Here is a 21,324-nt window from a genome sequence, read left to right as displayed (position 1 = left end):
AAATTAGAGGCTTTCCACATCTGTTATGTTTATTTTTGGCTTTCTGAGGACCAAGTTTTCCTTTGTTGCTAGTGCAATAACAATTGTCTTTTAATCATTGACTCCAAGCGAATAACAGGCAATCTAATAATGAATGATGTAAGACACACATAGTTTCTGGATATAAGTCTAGAATTTCCTCTTTAAATATGATTTAGAAAAACTTGTTACCTATCTCAGATTTGTTCTTTCAGGAATAGAGGTTTCTAAACTTGTTTGAACTTTTGAAATTTAAGAATAGTCATCTAAGCAACCTTCCAAGAATGATTCTTGGAAGATCAAAATGGGTTATTCTTGACCCGTAGCCTCTAAGTTTTTCTAATTATATGAATTTATTTGTTTAATAGTGTCACTGATGAACAGGTTAACATTTCAGTGGTGGCTTTCTGGAGATGAAATGCACAAATTCATACTAATGCATTGGTATAACATAGTGAATTTGGGGGTAGCAGGTGTTCACCTGAGACATCAAATGTTTTCAAGACAGATAACCCTTTTAACATCACTCAAACAACAGTGCAAGAATGGCCACACACGATGACTGTGCCTTCAATTTCATGCCCCTTTTTTCCTCATGTACAAAACTTCACCAATCTTCATATTACTATGAAGAAATGTTAGCCTTAACACAGTAAGATTATTATGAAAGATTGAAAGAAGACAGGCTATTTCAATTCATACCAATTATATTTCATATGTCACAACGATGAGTTTGGCTGAGGATCATTGAGGCATACATTGAATTAATCAGGCTGCCTTTTGCTGCTTTAAATGAAGCCTACATAATTTTGATTTATTTCATGGAAAGAGTAACATGGCCAGGTACACTATTTCACTGTTCTGTTTCTTGTTTTTTTAACCATCTAAAAATATCATTTTTAGTGTTAGTGTTTGTGGACCATCACATTACCCCAGAAGCATCACTATTCAATAGAAGAAAACTAACGAGCCCAAAGGATTTCACCATGAATCCGTTCGTTATACAAGACACAGTTCACAGATCAGCTTCAAATGTGGATTTCAGCCCAAAATTCCAACCGAGATCAAAGAAAATGCATGTCTTTCCACATTTCAAATTAAGTTTTGAGAATTGAAGTCTAATACTTAAAAAAATATTTTGCTTATCTATTTTTTAAATAACATTTTAAAAGCCCTACAGGTAGGATGAACTTGGGTTAACTTGTTAAATGCAAATATGGCATACATTATTTGTATTTAAATGACTTTAACATCCTGTAATATTACCTAGAGGTTTGCCTTCCAAATGGCTTAGGAAGAATATTTTAATGAAGTCAGCTACAAGTAAAACTAATCTTCTTTTTTCTTTTAATCATGTATAAATTAGCTATATCCACTTAACTCCATGGAAACATTGATATAAAAAATATAAACATAAAATTTTGTGTTTCTGACTAATTTATTACTCTTTGAAAGTTCTGTTTTCTTTAATAAATTTTAGAAAACTTTATTTCTTCTCCAAAATAATGCGCAAATCACTTCTATGTTTAATAGGCAATCTCTTTTTGGCTTACCAGCACCTCTATCTTCCTTTTCTGATATTATTCTTCCTTTTGTCCCCTTTCCTCCTCTATATTTGATTCCTTTTTCGTTGGCTTCCTTTTAGTAAGAAAATAGAAATCATCAAATTAGAATATGAAATTGTACCAACATGGTGACAATGACGCCTCACTAGTATCTGTACTCATGGTATCCTCTGGCTTCTTTTCACATGTAATGGATAAACAATTCTTGCTCTCACTGAGAAGGGCAGACACCACTCTATTTGTGCTTTGGACCCCACAATGTTTCACTCATTTAAATGTGTTTCATCTGTCAAGATTTCTTAACTCTCCAGCTCCATCTGTCTTTCACTCTCTATTGGATTATCTGTTTTAGCCTAAAACAAAGTTATACTATTAGCCATCTTTCAAAAATCTGATTTCTTATATCTTTCTCCAGTTCTTTATGTTTTTCTTTTTCTCTTCTTAGCTAAACTATTTTTAAAATGTATGTACTTGCTATCTGCATGTACTCAAGTCTCGTTTTATTCTTAATTCACTCCAGTCTTTCACCACGAGACTGAGAGTGAAATTGCAAAGTCTTCCATTTTCCTAAAGAAAATGATTGCCTTTCAGATCATCTTATACAATGGCCTGGCCATTTTTAGGCATAGTTAATCACTCCCTGTCCCTTGAAATACTTTCTTTACTTAGATTCTGATTTGCATTCCCATTTTCTTTTCCCCTTCCAAGACTCAGGATTAGTCTATAATTTTTTTTAATTCATAATTTTCTATCAGATCTATTCTTGTCGTATGCATTCAGTAGCTTTTATATGTTTATTTACCTCTTGGCTCATTTTTCAAATACTACCAGACCTCCTGAGGCAAAGACTCTTGTGTTGAACTTTGTAGTTGTCATTGTTACTGATGCACCAAGGGTACCATCTGGTTCCTGCTGCTAGCCACACAGAAAGTCAATCAGTGAGAGAATGATTTTTGCCAAGGAAAAAGGGTTTAATCAGTGCTTCAGATGAGGAGAAGGGAAATCAGTCTCAAATCCATCTCCCTGACCAATTAAAATTGGGGATTTATATAGCAGGGAAGAAATGTAACTATGTGTGAGAAAACAGGAACTTGAGTAGAGTAAGGGAGCAATTATGACTAATGAGGGACATCTCATTGTCTGGATGCTATAATCTAATGAGTTTCAGTTTTTTTGATACTTTTTGAGAGGCCCTGGGGTTACAGTTGAAGAAGGTACTCAGATAAAACAAATGTAAGTTTCAGTCTTTCAGACTGGAAGGTCTGTTTATTAAAAAAAAATTCAATTTCAAACAAACTCTGTCTATGAAACTATTGGGCTAGTTACAATATCTCCTCTTGAATATTCAATGATTAAATATAAATATTTATACTTAGCATTTATACTATTATGCTAAGAATTCCCTTTCTGCACAAAGCAAACCTCACCTCACTGAATCTTCCATATGGTTCTGCAGAAACCTCAATTCTTGCCTCCTCCTCAGAAGAAAAATCAACTGAGGGGTATAAGGCAGAAAAAGAGATTGAAGCAAATTTCAGAGCTTTAGAACAGGAAAGAAAGAAAGAAAAGTATACTTGGATGAGACCTAAGCAGGCAACTTGAAGGACAAGTGTGGCATTTAAATTTGATCCTAGGACTTTATATGCTGGCCACCTCCGGTGTCTTGCACCTCTTTTGCATGATTCTTCCATTAGGGTAGGGCAAGAGTTAATTTCTGTTAATACTTACCTAGTTCTAGTTCTCCATAAGCTCGTGCCTGGGTCATTCAAGAACTAATTAATCTTTTATCAGTAATTTCCATTTGTCTTAAACCCTTTTAGAAAAAATTATAATTTTCTTAAAATACTCCAATTCCCATGTCCCTATTATTTCTAAAAGCCTATAGCAAATTCCAATGATAAGATTAAATCCAACCCAAAATCTAGGCATATTTTACCTGTTCAACTTTAACTGCTAATCTTCTATAGCATATTGTGGGCAACATGATGAATTGAAAAGACTTAAGGTAGCTAGCTGAATTATTTTAAATAATTCTTATGACATGAGAAGGTTGACTAAATTGTTTCCAAAACAACTTACATTTGAAACTTCTATTATTCTCTTGTCCTCTTGCCATAGCGAGGTTAAGACTTGCAGATGTTGCTCATTTCTTCTTTCACAATCTTATTTATATTTCAAATTACATAAGCTTCACAAAGCCTTCCCCATTTATGAAATGTCATAGCACCTGTTGCTTTTACAGGTATTAGGACATTACAATTATATTTTAATGTCTCATATTGCTTTGTCTTTTGTACATAAGATTAAATTTCTTAAAAAATGATAGGTTCCTTGAGAAAGGCAATCTTGATATATATTTTTTTCTATGTCCAGTCTTGACCAAGTATCAGATTATAAACCTCTGTTCAATTGAATCCTCTTTTGCTTAAGTCTGTTACTCACCATTCCACTGACAGCTTGCAACTAGAAAAGATATCTTGCTCTTATTACCAGTGTTTCCAGGTGGAGCCTTTGGATCAAAGGTTCTACATGCTGCCGTAATTGAAACTTTGGTGTCTCTGAACCATAGTACCTAAAAAAATGGCCTCTTCCAAAACCCTCATTCAAAAGAGACATTCATTTTATAACCATAACCACATAGAAAATCAATTGAAAGAGTTGAATCTTTTTTGAGAAACCTACCTTATCACATACCATGTTATAATTTCTTGGTATTGGAAGTAACTATTGGTGTTACACATACATATAAATAATCAGATTTTTAAAGCATGATTTTAGTTATTTAAGTTACATCAATATGTGTCAAACTTATAAATTGCTATCATATGTTATAAATTTTACAAATGTAATAAATGCATTTTCATGCCTGTTACCAGTAACAATCAAGTAGCTTTCAAAGAAAAGCTATGTATAAAAGAAGCTCAGATACTAAAGGTTTTTAAAGGTTAGAGACAGATAAAAGAAAATTCAGTGGCTCACCAGCATTTTGTGTAATTATCTGTCTAAATTACTAATTTTATTTCAAACTTAATATTCTTACCTAATCACTGAAATAGCATGTTTTCACGGTTGACTACTTTGCAACGTACAATTTACTTGACTTAAAATGCATAAAATACTGTTTGAACCATTATGCACTCAACTTATTGAACCAAATAGTGAAATGGTTTAATTTTCACCCATTTTACAAATGTAGCCACAAACTTTATTGATCAATCAGCATACTTTGGTGATTCAGCTTTATGTGCATTGCTGAATGAGCTGTATACTTTACAAGAATAGGTTTATATGTTTCTGAAATTTAGCTTCAAATTCTCCTTGAACAAAAAAGAAAAAAAAAACGTATTATGGTTCACTTAAAATGCACAATGGCACATTGCTATCCCATTCTGTATTAGTGAAGTTATATTCTCAATAAATCTCAGAAATTCCTATATTTGCTTTAAAAAGTTAAACTATGATAACAATTAGTAATTCAATACAAATTAAATTATAAACTTGAATATATAAACTACCAAGACTTAGGTAGTAACATTTTAGAAAGCATAGGGATCAAACTATATAGCTATGAGAAACGACAGGGTGGTTTAGGAGTAGTCCAGCTCAGCTTTTTAGAAAAGAAAGAAATATGTTTTTCTACTAAATATTTGGTTTGGTTAAACTTTAAGTTCTTGCGTTCTCTCTCTCTCTCTCTCTCTCTCTCTCTGTCTCTCTATTTCTCCATGCCCTATACTGTCTCCATTCTATTTCTGTCTTTGTCTTTCTCTTCAGCTGAATTGTTTAGGATCCATTAGATGGAGACCATGACTCTAAAAATAACTGAAACTTCATAATGGTGACCAATTAAACAGGTATCGTAACCCTCAATATTTATACTTAAATTTTGCCTTATTTAATAAAATGTCATCATAACCATTCCAGACCTTTTATGCTAACTAAACATGATTGGACAAAATTTTATTTTTGTTTTAGAAAATTTCTTTCTTCTTTAGCTGAATGTTGAAATTGCATATTTATTGATGAATATGATTATTTTAGCCAGTTTTTAAACTATATTTTACAGGTTTCTTTAGTGACTAAATTATAATTGTCTCCTAGCTTAATGCGTGTGTTTGTGTGTGTTCATTCCTTTGAGTTTAAATTAGTCTCCTTTATGGATGACTTTTACCTTTTCTGGGGATACAGTGAAACATTTTCCTTCAAATTTTAATGCTAACTTGCTCTAGGTTTTTATCACTTTACCCCCCTTGGCCCTTGGGTTTATTTTTGGTTCATTAATATTTTAGACTCTTCAATGTGACTTTTGATAGCTAATTAATGTTTATATTACTCAATTAAATGTTGAATTATATTTCTTAACTGTTTAACTATAGGAAAAAAAACTTTGGATTTCTAAGGAAAGATGAAAATATTATAGAACTATTTAAGTACTGTGATCAGTTCCAATATTTTAAAATTTGGGAAATTAACATAAATAATAATTAAATATTTTTTAAAAAGGAAAAGTAAGTGTATATTCCATTTTTTAATAACCTCCTTATTCTAAGACAGGATTACATCCAGGGCATAGACATAGCAGATATTGATTTATTGAACTGAAGAATGGTTGGATGTGCTACACCTTTTTATTTGCACTCCCATTTGGGTAGGGTGTAATCTGTTGACCAACAAAATAGATCTCTGTCAGGATCTGAATGTTTTGGGGATTTCACTGATAACTCTGTAAAAGGCTCATTAGTCACAGGAGAGGAAATGCTACTAAGTGTTTATACGTTTTTGGTGGAACAAACATCATTTTATGACAAAAATAAATCTGAATAATTTTTTGAAGTTTAGTTGACAATGAATGATTATTACTGCTATTCAAAAATATTGTTTGAGCACTTCCTCATCTCCCTTTTCTTGTTTTCTCAATTTATAGGAGCAGAAATATATCAGGTTTCTTCTGGGATTTGTGAACCAGTAACCAATATTTTTTTATTTGTTTTGACAAGTAAATCTTGACTACACCCTCCATTTGCCCAAGTTCTTGAGTAATCTTAATTAATGGATCTGTCACACTCACTGTCTTTGGACATGCATTGTGTATTACTTTGTTAAGCCTTGAAAATAAATGACTGTTTATTACTGCATCATAACCTAGTCTATCCTAACAAAAAATAACATTTTAAAAAATTAACCAGAGTTAAATTTTAACAATTCAACAATTGGACCTGTGGACATTCATCACAGAGAATTTAAACTATGTTCACAGAAAAGCCTGTACATGAACACTCATAGCAGTTTTCATTGTTATAGCTCAAAACTAAAAATATATCAGATGTCCTTCAAAAAGTGAATAAACACACCATGGTACATTCATAAAATGTGACACTTAGCAATAAAAAGGAACAAAATATTGACACACATAATTAAGCTGAATGAATAATATCAGTCCCAAAAGGTTAAATATTATATTATTTCCTATAGCATTCTTGAAATTACAAAATTGTAGAAATGGAGAAAAAACAGATTACTGTTTGACAGGGTTTAGGACTAGGGTGGGGATGGTGTGGAGCATGATTGCTTCAGTGATATGGATGTAATTACAAAAAGACAATAAAAATAATCCTTATACTGATATAGTTACTTAGTATCTTGATCATGTTCGCAGATACATGTATCTACATATATGATATAAATGTATAAAACTATACACAAACACAAATGAGTACAAGTAAAACTGGGGAAATGTAAATAAGACCTGTAGATTGTATCAATGTCGATATCCTGATACAGTATCTTGGATATTGTACTATAATTTTTGCAAGTTTTACCTTTTGGGGAAATTGAGTAAAGGGTACACATGATCTTTGTGTATTTTTTCTTGCAACTGCATGTGAATTATCAGTTGTCTCCATAATAGTTCAATGAAAACAGGTAAGATAATTTCAAACATAGGAAATATAAATATTGCCTACTGATCATTATTTGTTTGTAATATTGATAATTTAATATTTATGATATGCATAGAAAGCAAAAAGAACATATAGTGGAATAGTATCAATAAGAATTTATTGGCCGGGCATGGTGGCTCACACCTGTAATCCCAGCACTTTGGGAGGCCGAGATGGGTGGATCACGAGGTAAAGAGTTCAAGACCAGCCTGGTCAAGGTGGTGAAACCCTGTCTCTACTAAAAATACAAAAAATAGCTGGATGTGGTGGTGGGCACCTGTAATCCCAGCTACTTGGGAGGGTGAGGCAGGAGAATTCCTTGAACCCGGGAGGTGGAGGTTGCAGTGAGCCGAGATTGCGCCACTTTACTCTAGCCTGGGTGACAAAGCCAGACTCCATCTCAAAAAAAAAAAAAAAAAAAAAAAAAAAAAATCTCATTTAAATTTCTTAGGTCATTTTGGTACTGACTAGTTTTTAATTTTTTTATAAGGCTCTGACTGATATTTTAAAAACATTATTATGATTGGGTGCAGTGTCTCATGCCTGTAATCCTAGCACTTTGGGAGGCTGAGGAGGGAGGATAGCTGTAGCCCAGGAGTTTGAGACCAGCCAGGCCAAAGAAGTGAGATCCTATCTCCACAAAAAATAAAAAATAAATTATCCAGTCATAGTGGCATGCTCCTGTAGTCACAGCTTCTCAGAAGTCTGATGCAGGAGGATCACTTGAGCCTGGAGTTTGAGGTTGCAGTGAGCTGTGATTGCACCACTACACACCAGCCTGCACTCCAGGCTCCAGAACAAGACTCTGTCTCAGTAAATAAATAAATAAATAAATAAAATAAAATTAAATTAAAATACCATTAAATTTGGTGTAAGCAGAATAAGAAAAACAAACTTACTTCTTTAAATTTTATGTTCTTTTTTTTTAGACTCTAGAGACTTCATTACAAACTATCTATATATGCATGCGCCAGTGGATTTTGGGGGTTAATTAATAAAAATGTGATTTTTCTTCTAGAGATCATGCCCAAAATATTTTGTTTCAAGCATTAGAGATTAAAATATAAACTGAAATTTTCTTCTGTCTGAAATCTGCACTTTCTCTTGAATTATGAATAAACTATAAAATATAAAAACCATTATTCATACATAATTTCTTAATTACTTGTTATTTATATATATGATACATATATAATTATAGGATAATATTTCTCTTATTTTCTCAAGTGTAACATATATTTGCTAACTTTTACATGGAAATATTAGACACATTATTTCTACTACATATTAAAGTGTTGCATGTCACACCTTACTAATGCAACAATTAGAATATTGCAGTTTATACTAAAATTATTGCTTGATGGGATATTCTGCAGATTGTGTTTGATAATTACTTTTATTTTCCCTTTTTTACTGGGTCTTTGCTTTTCCTTACCGATCTAAGTTTTACATTAACTCTTGGTTGGCTGCATGTATTGTGAATCTCTTCTCCCAATTTGTATTGTTTTTCCCTTTTTAGAGTATTAAATATTGAACAGAAATTGTAATTACATATAGGTAGATGAACAACATGTTGTGTGTGTCTAGTGCTTTTACTGTCATATTTTAGTGATACATTCCAACCACTAGGTCAGAATATTATTTTATGTTTTATTCCAAGAATTTAAAATTTGACTTAGATATGTAAGTCCTTTATCTATCTAGAGAGGATTGCTATTATGTAAGATGATTAGCCATTTTATTTCACTTTTCCCACACTAACAACCAGATCTCTACTCCATTTGCTTTTCCCTTGGAGTACACTCTGTCACCTCTATAAAGTTTCATATATATGGAGGTCGGTGTCTCTGTCGACTTTATCTTTTGTTTTTCTATCTACTTCCAAATGAGACTGTCTTTTTATAGATTTACAACTTTTTTATCATGAGGTGTGACATGCCCACTTTGTCTTTAAATGTGTCTTTAAATATGACTGGGCTGTACTAGACTCTCCCTCATCCATATAAATCTTCGTATCAATTTGTCAAGTTCTTTAAATCATATCACTGACATTTTGAATGGAGTTGCATTAAATCTATAGATCACTTTTGAAAGAATTAGCCAGGCGCGGTGGCTTATGCCTGTAATCCCAGCTCTTTGGGAGGCTGAAGTGGGTGGATCACTTGAGACCCGGAGTTGGAGACCATCCTGGGCAACATGGCAAAACCCTGTCTCTACAAAAACTATGAAAATTAACGGGGCATGTTGGCATAGGCCTGTAATCCCAGCTGCTTGGGAGGCTGAGTCATGAGAATCACTAGAACTAGGTGGAGGCCAAGATCATGCCACTGAATCCAGCCTGGGGAACAGAGTAAGACTCTGTCTCAAAAAAAAAAAAAAAAAAAAAAAAAAAAAAAAAAAAAAAAGGACATTTTTACAATACTAAATCTTCTTGTTCATATCTATTAGATACTTATCCGCTTATCCATTTGTAATTCCATACATTTTGGCCTTTATCTCATAATATGCCCCAAAATACATTACAGACGAATTGAATAAATAAACATGAAACAAACATCAGAAGAAAACCTTAGGAATATGTTTATAATAGTTGAATTAAGGATATATTTCTAAGACAGATACAAAATGCAAAACCCTGAAATTTTGCCTTTACAACTCTCAGAATGTATTGGCCTCTCTATAAGTTCATTTATAATAAGTGTTTTTTTTCAAAATGATATCTAAACATTATAATATCTGATATATAGGATTATACATATATACGTGTGTGTGTGTGGGTGTATATATATTTGAGCAGATACAGTACTCTCCCATCTCTTTGTAAAAAATGGATAGATTTCACTGAAATGATTAAAAAAGCCCCAACTCTGTAATAAGATACACATTCAATTACAAGCGTAAAGGTGAAAGACAGTTATACATATACATATATGTATCTATAAATAGAAATAAATAAATGAATTTCTGTAGTCACATTATGTGCCAAAAAAAGCCCCAAATAAGCAATTATAAAAATATTCTATTTTCATAGGATAATAAGAAAATGTATAAATTTATTTTTCCTTTTTTTTTTTTTTCCAGACAAGGCCTCACTCTGTCACCCAGGCTGGAGTGAATTGCACAACCTGGGCTCACTACAATATCCTCCCAGCTCAGCCTCCCAAGTAGCTGGGACTATGCCTGGCTAATTTTTATATGTTTTGTAAAGATGATGTTTCGCCATCTTGCTCAGGTTAGTTTCAAACTCCTGAGCTCAAGTGATCTGCCTGCCTCAGCCTCCCAAAGTGCTGAATTTACAGACAAGAGCCACCACACCTAGCCTCTATTTTGTTAAAAAAGTAGAATTATAATGATGATAAACATGTAGACTTGCACTGTTTTAACTTAGCTGTCTCTACCTGAAAAAAATCACATGCTGGTTCGCTCTCTTAAATGTTCTTTGCAGAGTATAAATGGACAGAGACTTTTGAGATGTAAATATGACTGTCTTTCAAAACTGGAAATAAACATGGCCTCTTTGACTAGGCCATTTACTTCTGTGAATTTACATTAAATAAATAGTCTTAATTGTACATAAGAATATGTACGTAGGATTTCTACACCAGTTTTATTTTCCCATTATGAAAACTAGAACTACCTATAGACTGGCCACTATGAGAGAGTTTAAACAAAGTATCGAAAAATCTAAACTAAAGATTACAGGGCAGCAATTTAAAGGAAAAAGATAGATTTCCTTAACTAACATGAACAAACTCTAAGATACAGTGTCAATTGATAAAACACAGAAGATAAAAATAGTTCAAAAATAGAATTTCATTTGTATAAAACATAAACATATCTGTGGGGTAGGTATGAATCGATGTTTGCATAGTTGTGCTTAAACTTTTACTCATATGTGTTAATCAACATATAGAAAGAGGATCAGAGACCTACACATCAAGCAAATAATAATAATTTTATATGAGCAGAAAAATAGTACTGAAAGTTTAGATCAAAGGGGACATTTTTTCATTTTGTGCTATTTTCCTCTGTAGTTTAATATATAACAAGGAAATATAATTTTAATCTAAAATTGAAACGAAAACTAAAAAGAAAAAAAAATATGTCAGATCTTCTCTGCATAAACCTGCAAATGTCTTAACCTCTCCACTAAGTTCATCTGTAATAAATGATTTTTTTGCAAAACGATCTCTAACTTTTATAAATAAGACACCGGATACACATGAGCATATATCTGAGTATATACAGTGGCTTCCCTATCTTGTTGCCTTGAAACGCTATTTTCTTTTCTTACATAATACAGTTAGAAACAAAATTTCCTAAATTGGAATTTATTAACCATTAGGCCATAAATCCAATATTTCTACAATTGAGAACTTTTAAATTCCAATTTGAGTGCTTTCTTGTTATATTATTCATTATTCTTTTGCAACTTGAGCCTCTTCACTTCGGCACTGGAAAATTAGCTGAGAAAATGAAAGTAATTCAGACTCCTTCCTCATATACTTTGCCTGATACAGATAACTTATATTTATTCTCAATATTATCTTTCATTCTCAGAGCATCCATAATCATATATCCCTGTATATCTGACTGGATATCATTGGTAGTACTGTGAAAGCAAGTCTAGAACCTAGATAAGAAAATAAACTACATGCAAATAAATCTTCAATTAACTTGATATTTATTCATAGCCTAATATGATGAGACTTCTAAAATGTATGCTTGTCCTTACTCTTATCTCTTAATTGAAAGATCCACCATGAATAGCTACTTGCTGGAACAGCAAAATAGTGTTAAAAGACCTATTTCTGGGCCATTGATACCAACTTTGGATTGCTTTATTGATTTTCCAGATGCTGCTCTGTGTAGGATATTGGTATTATCATGGCACCAGGAACTGAGTAATTTAGCCAGGTACTGATTGCCAAGTGCACATCTGCCCTAAGTCAGCCTTCTAGGCATGGTTGCCAGCATAGAACTTTCTGGTTTAGTTTTCTGAGGCTTTGGTACAAATTTGCTGTCTACTCTGATTTAAGGAAAACATTTTTGAGAAGTGGAAACTAATCTTCACAAATTCCTGTTATGCAATCTATCATAGAGTGTTGGGGAAAATATTACGATGGGGCCAGGCATTAGATCTAATAGGGTTGATCATGTTGACTAGAGTGCCATCTCCTCTGATACATAGCCTGGGATATTGTACAAATTTTTGGATACCACATATATGAAGTAATTACCAGAGTATTTCCCTCTCTTTGAGGGTTCAGAAATACTCCAACATTGAAGGATTTTATGAACATAATTCATTTTTAATAGAGATATTAGGAATAGCAATTTCTGAATGGCCTGGCAGTTTGAATTTTAATCTAGTCAAAGAAGACTGAATTTCCATAGCTTGGGTCAGAATAAAAATCTAGAAATAAGCATACAACATCGAAATTTGATTTTAATCGCTCAATGATAGTTAAGAACACAATAATACCGTAATGTAAGATGTTTTAAGGGGTATTTTCTTTTTTTTTTTTTTTTTAGTTATTTTTAATTTACTTTGTTTTGTATTTTCCATCTCTACCACTTTCACATTTATAATGTTAGTTTTCTATTAAATTATGTTGAGGATCTTGTTTCAAAACATTACAGCAAATGTTTCTAAGTGAAGACAAGTGAAGGGAATTTATCTTAAAACTCATGTTTTATACTTCTAGAAAATAGAAATTAAGCAGTAACTTCTATTTTTATGTTTTACACATCACGATACACTCTGAAAAGTGATTGAGTTCTTTGACTGCCAGCTTTGTGTTTTAAGCTCATGAAAACCACTTTGATTTTCAACTCTTTCTTGAGTAACTTCCCAAAACTGGTGAGATTTCAAAGGTAGCAATGCCTCATGAAAAGGAGAACATTCAGAGTAGAAGACAGAAAGAATATTTGTAACATTTATTTAAGGGAACAATAATGGTGCAAAAAATAAGGTCACCATTAGGAAGGATGTTAATCTATAGCAACAATTAGACTTACCATATCTTCGATAAAGTGATTTAACTTTCTTTAGTATCTGCCTGGATTATATTAGCGGCTATATTTCTGCACATACTAGATTATGGAAAATAATTTTCTAATAGAAATTAATGGATTCCTGTATTCTGACATTAGTGTATCTCATGGTAGTGAATTCCATTGGAAACTCAAGATTATATTGTAATGCGTTGATATCCGTTGTTCCCAAGAATATCAGGAGGTGAGGAACTAGAAAACTCTGTTGGAGGACAGTGAAATTCAGTGTGCGTGTTTTTTATTTTATTTTATTTTTTAATTTTTGTGTGTGTGTGTGTATGTCTGTGTGTCTATAAGTTCAGTTGTTACACACAGAACAACTCAGAAAACTGTGAAGACTGCATATTTTCCTGTCTTTCTTTCAGAGATACAAATTCCATAAATCTCACGTGGGGTTTAGGAATTTTCATGTTTGTCCAGTAATTCCTTTAATTTAGAAAAGATATTCCGGAGAATGTTGGTTCAAGCAGAGGGGAAACTGTTTTCTTCTATTATTTCTAGAGGTCTATACGTGTTAGTATGCTAGCTTATTTTTTTAACACTAGAGAAGGTGGCAAATCTTTCACTCTACTAAAAAAAGTATCAAAGAGTAAGCTTAAGTAAAAGACAAGCAAAAATGACAAAAATCCAATGTAGTTCAGTGCAAGACACAGAAAACATTTTACTAGCAAATGGAAAGTAGCATTTTATTTTCATTTTGAACTGTGAGATTGTGCATCACATTCCATTTTGGTCCAGATCAATGTGGTTCAGAGTCTCTAAAGAGAACTGAAGACAAGTTACCAGAATATTCTTATTTTGAAGACATTTAATTGGCTTTAATGATTTTTTGAAAGAAAATATTATGATTTTATATAATATATAAAGTCCGGACATATATATCCAAGACTGCAAAGTTTTCTAAAGAAACACTTTTGATTTGAATTTATTTTATTTTACAGAGTCAAATGACAAGCTAAGTAAGAAAAAGCCATTAACATTTAGTATTCAGAGAGACAGTAAGATACGGATGATTTCTTCTGAACAAAGGAATAAATTCAGGAGGGTACTTCATGCCCAGTGTTCAGTGATTTGAGTAAAAGCTGCTTTGAATTTGGAAATAAAGGAGACACTGGGAGCTCGCTTTAGACAGACTGTGTTTCTGGGAGTCTTTTAAAGCCAGAATGTTGGTTATTATTGTCAGTTAATTATTCATTTTTAATATTTATTGAGTCCTTGCATTGTGCTAGTCACAGAACAGAATATGGCTTTAAAAATACTAGATTCTGCTGAGTAGATGTATAGTTTTCATTTTAGGAGAGGGTAAGAACCCACTCCAGGAGAAACATCAATGTGAACCATCCTAGGAAAGGTAAAGAAATTGAACAACAAAACCTCTGTAACAGCAGAACATGGTAGATAACCATTAAGTGGAAGTTTTTGGAAAGTCTGGTCTTATTATTCACATAAATTTTCTTTCTAAGTAGCAAATTGGGACCATGATTTCCCCTTGGTATTTTCATCACAATTTAGATTCAGTAGAGTCTCCTTTTGCTATTTACAATTCCCTGTCTGCATTTAATATTTATTCAATATTGAATTAAATAAAATCCTGGAGTTCTACTCTTGTTCATTTGTTGTGTGTTTGGGGGAAGCTGTGCAGAGTTCAATAGAATATGAAAATGCACCGTATTATGCCCATTATGAGCATAGCCGCTAACTGATAGACTACCCTGGGAAATAAAACTTCCTTTTCAGACAGCGTTTCTTTGTTTTCTTTTTACCAACTCCAGTTGTTTTATTTCCTAACATAAATGCAAGTTGTTTTGAAAAATATATATATATATCTATAAGCAAAGTTTTCTGTAAGGTCTCTATTCCATTTTCTCTAGAAAAAATCTCTTAAAAATTATTCCAAATGTTCCAAATGATTTTCTCCCAACAGTCTTCATTATTAGTTTTTAACTCTTTCAACCTATTATAAGTTGTGAATTCATCATTACCTAATTACTAACAGTGAGTGCCTTTTTTTGTTTGTTTTGTTTTGTTTTGTTTTGAGACAGTTTCGCTCTGTTGCCCAGGCTGGAGTGCAGTGGTGGGATCACGGCTCAAACTCCTGAGCACAGATGATCCTCCCACCCCAGCCTCCAGAGTAGCTGGGACTACAAGCATGCACCACAATGCCCGGATTTTTTTTTTTTTTTTTTTTTTTTTTTTTTTGTATTTCTTGTAGAGACAAGGTTTTGCCACGTTGCCCTAGCTGGTCTTGAACTCCTGGGCTCAGATCTGCCTGTCAGCCTCCTCAAAAGCTATAATAGGATTATAGACATGATCCACTGTTCCTGGCCAACAGTATGTGATTTTATCTTCTCATTTAAATGAAAGGAAAGCAAACACAAAGACTATATATTTATACATTAAACTGATTTTGGAAAAGGCTATTTTCTTATGTAGAAACCAAAACTCCGATTTAACAGATTCAAAGTTCTGTAACTAATATAAATTTCCAAGCAAAGCAGTGGCAACTTAGAGTCTCATTAGATATTTATATCCAGTTTAAATAGTAATACAATCTTATAGTTGGGATTGATCCATTCTCAAATATCTTTGCACATACAAGCAGGAAGTGGGCTGCACAGAGAGAAAGCTAATCATTTCAAGCTGATACATGCTTGCAGCTACCTATAGGAACTGACATATCGAACTGAAGCAATGCCAATGGTTGGAAACTAAGAAGAAATAACATTCTTTCTAATAGTTGGACTTATTAAAACTTAATATAATCACTCTGCTACCTCGCTAGTCATGTGCGTATGCAGTCTATTTTTTTTATATATTTCCATTTATATTATGGATTATCTTGGCTTATCTACAAAAATACTATTATGTATTCTCAATAAACCAATGAAGAACATAAGCCACATAATCTTTATCACTTCACTCTCATGCAAAGACAAACACTGGTAATACGCTTTATGAGTTTTGAATCTATTTGTGATATGTTCTAACTCAGAAAAGTTTTAGGGTTTCTAATGAATGCTATTTTCTTGTTAATGATATACAGAATAGAAATCCAGGTAAAATAAGAATGAAATTGTGCTTTTGATTAAGAAAATGAAGTAGAAGGAGGCAATGATAGAAGGAATAAGATTGTGAGAAGGTCCAGAAATTAAACAAAGTGTCTGGGCGTGGTGGTTCATACTTGCAATCCAGAACTTTGAGAGTCCAAGACAGGAGGATTGCTTGAGCCCTGGAGTTTGAGACCAGCCTGAGCAACATAGTAAAGACTCTGTTTCTACAAAAAATAATACAAAAATTAGGCAGGCATGGTGGTGTACACCTGTGGTCTCAGCTACTCAGGAGACTGAGGTAGGATAATTACTTGAGTCCAGGAGGTTGCGGCTGCAGTGAGCTGCATTTACACCACTGCACTCCAGCCTGGGTGACAGAGTGAGATCCTGTCTCAAAAGAAAAGAAAGGACATTTAACAAAGAAAAAAGTACATTCAAAATGAGAGAGAAATTTACCATGTGGTTGAAAATAATTTAATTTTAATGGTGATAAATGCTCAAATCAGCAACATTTGCAGGTTAATGAAGAAGATAGATAAGCATGCAGTAATAAATGAGAAAATTTTAAACTAGTGATAGTTTTTGCTGAAGAGCCATATTGTAGAAGTTTGTTTGTTTGTTTGTTTTTGAGATGGAGTCTTGCTCTGTCGCTCAGGCTCAGGAGTGCAGTGGTGCGATCTCGGCTCACTGCAACCTCCGCCTCCCTGGTGCAAGCGATTCTCCTGTCTCAGCCTTCCGAGTAGCTGGGACTACAGGCGTGTGCCACCACGCCTGGCTAATATTTTGTATTTTTAATAGAAATGGGGTTTCACTGTGTTAGCCAGGATGGTCTCAATCTCCTGACCTCATAATTCGCCTGCATTGGCCTCCCAAAGTGCTGGGATTACAGGCCTGAGCCACCGTGCCCGGTCTTAAAATAGTTTTTATAAAAATGAATATTCAATTCTAGATGTGCATTATGACAATCAATTTTTTGGTTTTGAGCATGCACTGTAATTTTGAATGTGTCACTTTTGAAGAATGCTTGGTAATAAGAAACACAATTATTTTTGTCAATTTTTGTGAATATATACTTATTTTAAAATAAAAAGGTAAAAGTATAGTAATAAAGCGAATAAGGATATATGTTAAAAATGCAAGCGCTCTGGTGAACTGTCATAAAAACATCAGTAAGAAACAGAGAAACATATTATGAACTATTTTGCGAAACAGTAAAAGAAATCTGCATGCACTCATACATCTTTCAAAACTATTTTAAATCTATTGTATTGATAGGTCTCTAGAAATTATCTAAGCATGGAAGAAAGATTAGTGATACATTACATGTTTCATTTTTAGGTATTTCACAATGTCAAGATGTTGCAAGACTAAACACAATTCTGAAAATAATAACAGCAGTTTATATTTTAGCATGCATAATTATTTAATTTGTTGGTTTTTTAAATGGACAATAATTTTGTTGGTTGGGGTAGAGGGCACAATTGTTGAATAGATAAAAATAGGGTGATGAAATTCCAAAATTATTTAGAATCAATGATAGAGTATAGACATGTCATACTACTTTGTACATTAAATACAAATTTATAATATTGACTATATGAAGAAAGATTCAAGAAGTTCTGATATCTCTCTGATGTATCAATTCCCTTTCTTTTGAATATATACACAGTAGTAAGATTTCAGCACGACGTGATAATTTTAATTTTAGTTTTTTGAGGAACCTCCGAACTGTTATTCACAGTGAGTATACTAATTTGCATTTCCATCAACAGTGTGCGAGAGTTCCCCTTCCTCCACATCCTTCATTGTTGCTTGTTTTTGGATAAAAGCCATTTTTACTAGGGTGAGATGATATCTTATTATAGATTTGATTTGCCTTTCTCTGATTAGAATTTTTTTGATATGAATATTTTTTCATCCACTTGTCTATATGTATGTCTTCTTTAGAGAAATGTCTATTCACATATTTTTCTCCCATTTTATAATCAGATTATTTTATTTTTTCCTATTAGATAGTTTGAGCTCCTTATATAGTCTGCTTATTAATCTTTTGTTATACGGGTGGTTTGCAAATATTTTCCTTTTCTAACGGGTTGTCGCTTCACTTTGCTGATTGTTTCCTCTGTTGTGCAGGAGCTTTTAGCGTGATGTGATTCCATTTGTCCATTTTGGTTTGATTGCCTGTGCTTGTGAGGTATTACTCAAGAAATCTTTGCCCAAAAAAGTCCTGGAGTGTTTTTCTAGTGTTTTTTAGTCTCATAGTTCAAGGTCTTAGATGTAAGTGTTTAATCAGTTTTGATATGATATTTGTATATGGCAAGAGGGGTCTGGTTTCACTCTTCTGCATGTGGATATCCAGTTTTGCTAGCACCATTTATTGAAGAGACTATCCTTTACTCGGTGTAAGCTCTTGGTACCCTTGTCAAAAAATGATATCACTGCTAAATGTGTGGATTTATTTCTGGGTTCTCTATTATGTTCAAGTGTCTATGTGTCTATTTTCATGCCAGTACCATGTTCATTGTGGCATTATTTACAATAACTAAGGTATGAAATCAATCTAAGGGGCCATCAATGGTTGAATGGTAAAGAAAATGTGGTACGTATACATATTGGAATATGATTCATTTACTAAAAATAATGAAATCCTGTCATTTGCAACAACATGGATGGAGCTGGTGGACATTATGTCAAGTGAAATAATCCAGGCGCAAGCCAAAAGACAAATTTCACATATTCTTACTCATTTGTGGAAGCTAAAAATAACAAAAATGAGAATAAATAAAACTCACGGATATAAAGAGTAAACTGTTGTCTACCAGAGGCTAAGAGGGGTAGTGGAGAGTGGGAAATAAAGTAGGGATGGTTAATAAGTACAGAAAATATAGAATGAATAAAATAGTTAACAATAATTCATTGTATATTTTAAAATAACTAAAAGAGTAGAATTGTGCTTACAAAAGTACTTCGTGTTCCTAACACAAAGAAGTGATAAATGCTTGAGGTAATAGATACCTCAGTTACCTTAATTTGGTCATTACACCTTGTATGCCTGTATGAAAACATCACATATACTCCATAGATATATACAACTATTATGTATCCATAAAAATTAAAAATATATAAATTAAGAGAAAGAAGTGACTTGAGAACTTAAAAATAAAAGAGAAATAAAAATAAATTATTTTCGGGCCGGGCGCGGTGGCTCAAGCCTGTAATCCCAGCACTTTGGGAGGCCGAGACGGGTGGATCACGAGGTCAGGAGATCGAGACCATCCTGGCTAACACGGTGAAACCCCGTCTCTACTAAAATATACAAAAAACTAGCCGGGCGAGGTGGCGGGCGCCTGTAGTCCCAGCTACTTGGGAGGCTGAGGCAGGAGAATGGCGGGAACCCGGGAGGCGGAGTTTGCAGTGAGCCGAGATCTGGTCACTGCGCTCCAGCCTGGGCGACAGAGCAAGACTCTGTCTCAAAAAAAAAAAAAAAAAAAAAAAAAAAAAAAAAATTATTTTCAACTCAAAATAATTCAGAAATGTCACTTTTGTTTAATAAATGAGACTTTTGTGGTCTTGTTAAAGGCTATCATTGGTTGATTCAAGGTCAATGGTTTCAACATTAAATCATATATTTTATTCAAAAAAATGTTTTATTTTCTTAACTAATTAACATTTATTTTTCTCAGTACTGGATATGGTCCTTAAGAAAATACGAATGTGGCCTGGCGCGGTGGCTCAGGCCTGTAATCCCAGCACTTTGGGTGGCCTAGACGGGAGGATCACGAGGTCAGGAAATCGAGACCATCCTGGCCAACACGGTGCAACTCCGTCTCTACTAAAAATACAAAAAAAAAAAAAAATTAGCCGGGCGCAGTGGCGGGCGCCTGTAGTCTCAGCTACTGGGGAGGCTGAGGCAGGAGAATGGCCTGAACCCGGGAGGCGGAGCTTGCAGTGAGCCGAGATCGCGCCACTGCACTCCAGCCTGGGCAACTGAGCGAGACTCTGTCTCAAAAATAAATAAATAAATAAATAAATAAACAAACAAACAAATAAAAAATATGAATGTATGAAGTCTTATAGATAAACTAAAGCTTATTTTTAAGTCAACTCATTTCAAGTCAAAAATCATGTATATAATTTTTAAGTGTTTATCAGTTTAACACACTGCAGGTTGTGTATTTAAATTCAAATGATAAAAAGACTTAAATTTGTATGGTCTCTTTTGTTTTCAAAGTGGTAACGAAAAGCTAAATTTTAGTCATTTTCATTTTCATCAGGAAAAAGGATCATATTTATAATTTAACATTGTATATCCTGAATATTAAAATAGTATATATAATGTGTTATGTTCATTGTTTTTATTTGAATTCCAATACATTGAAAATATTCCTTAAATATCCATAGAATGCATTCAATCTACCAAGGTTTTCTATTTTTTGGCTTAAAACAAAACAGCATTTCAGAGGAAAAAAAATAAGACATGATCAGTATCATCCAATCAGGTTGCCCTTAAAAATTGTGTAATAATACTAGTTCCTGTTTGATGTTTAGGTAGGCAGCCAAATTTCTGAATATAGAGAATTACACACCATCAAGTTTAGAATGATCTGTTTGCACTAAGAAGGAAATCATTGTAATGAACACAAATAATGATAATCTACTGAAATCTCTCCTACTAACAGTATGAGTGACTGATCAAAT

General features: G+C 33.2%; 1 protein-coding gene across 6 annotated transcripts in view; it reads left to right on the top strand.

Moving 5' to 3' along the window:
* Window positions 1-21,324, top strand: part of LOC105496640 (protocadherin related 15) — a 1,825,405-nt gene that overhangs the window by 360,143 nt on the left and 1,443,938 nt on the right. The window contains exon 1 of one of the 6 annotated variants that reach the window (XM_071069554.1): window positions 5,346-5,434. The exons of the other annotated variants lie outside the window; for them this stretch is intronic. The gene's annotated coding sequence lies outside the window, so the exon portion shown is untranslated. Of the gene's footprint in view, window positions 1-5,345; window positions 5,435-21,324 lie in introns of those variants that run through there. 6 annotated transcript variants of the gene reach the window in all.

This window comes from Macaca nemestrina, chromosome 9 (genome assembly GCF_043159975.1).
Source record: "Macaca nemestrina isolate mMacNem1 chromosome 9, mMacNem.hap1, whole genome shotgun sequence".
In the NCBI taxonomy this organism is placed as follows: domain Eukaryota; kingdom Metazoa; phylum Chordata; class Mammalia; order Primates; family Cercopithecidae; genus Macaca; species Macaca nemestrina.
Note: the sequence above shows the minus strand (reverse complement) of the source record. Positions and strands in the feature narration are given on the sequence as shown.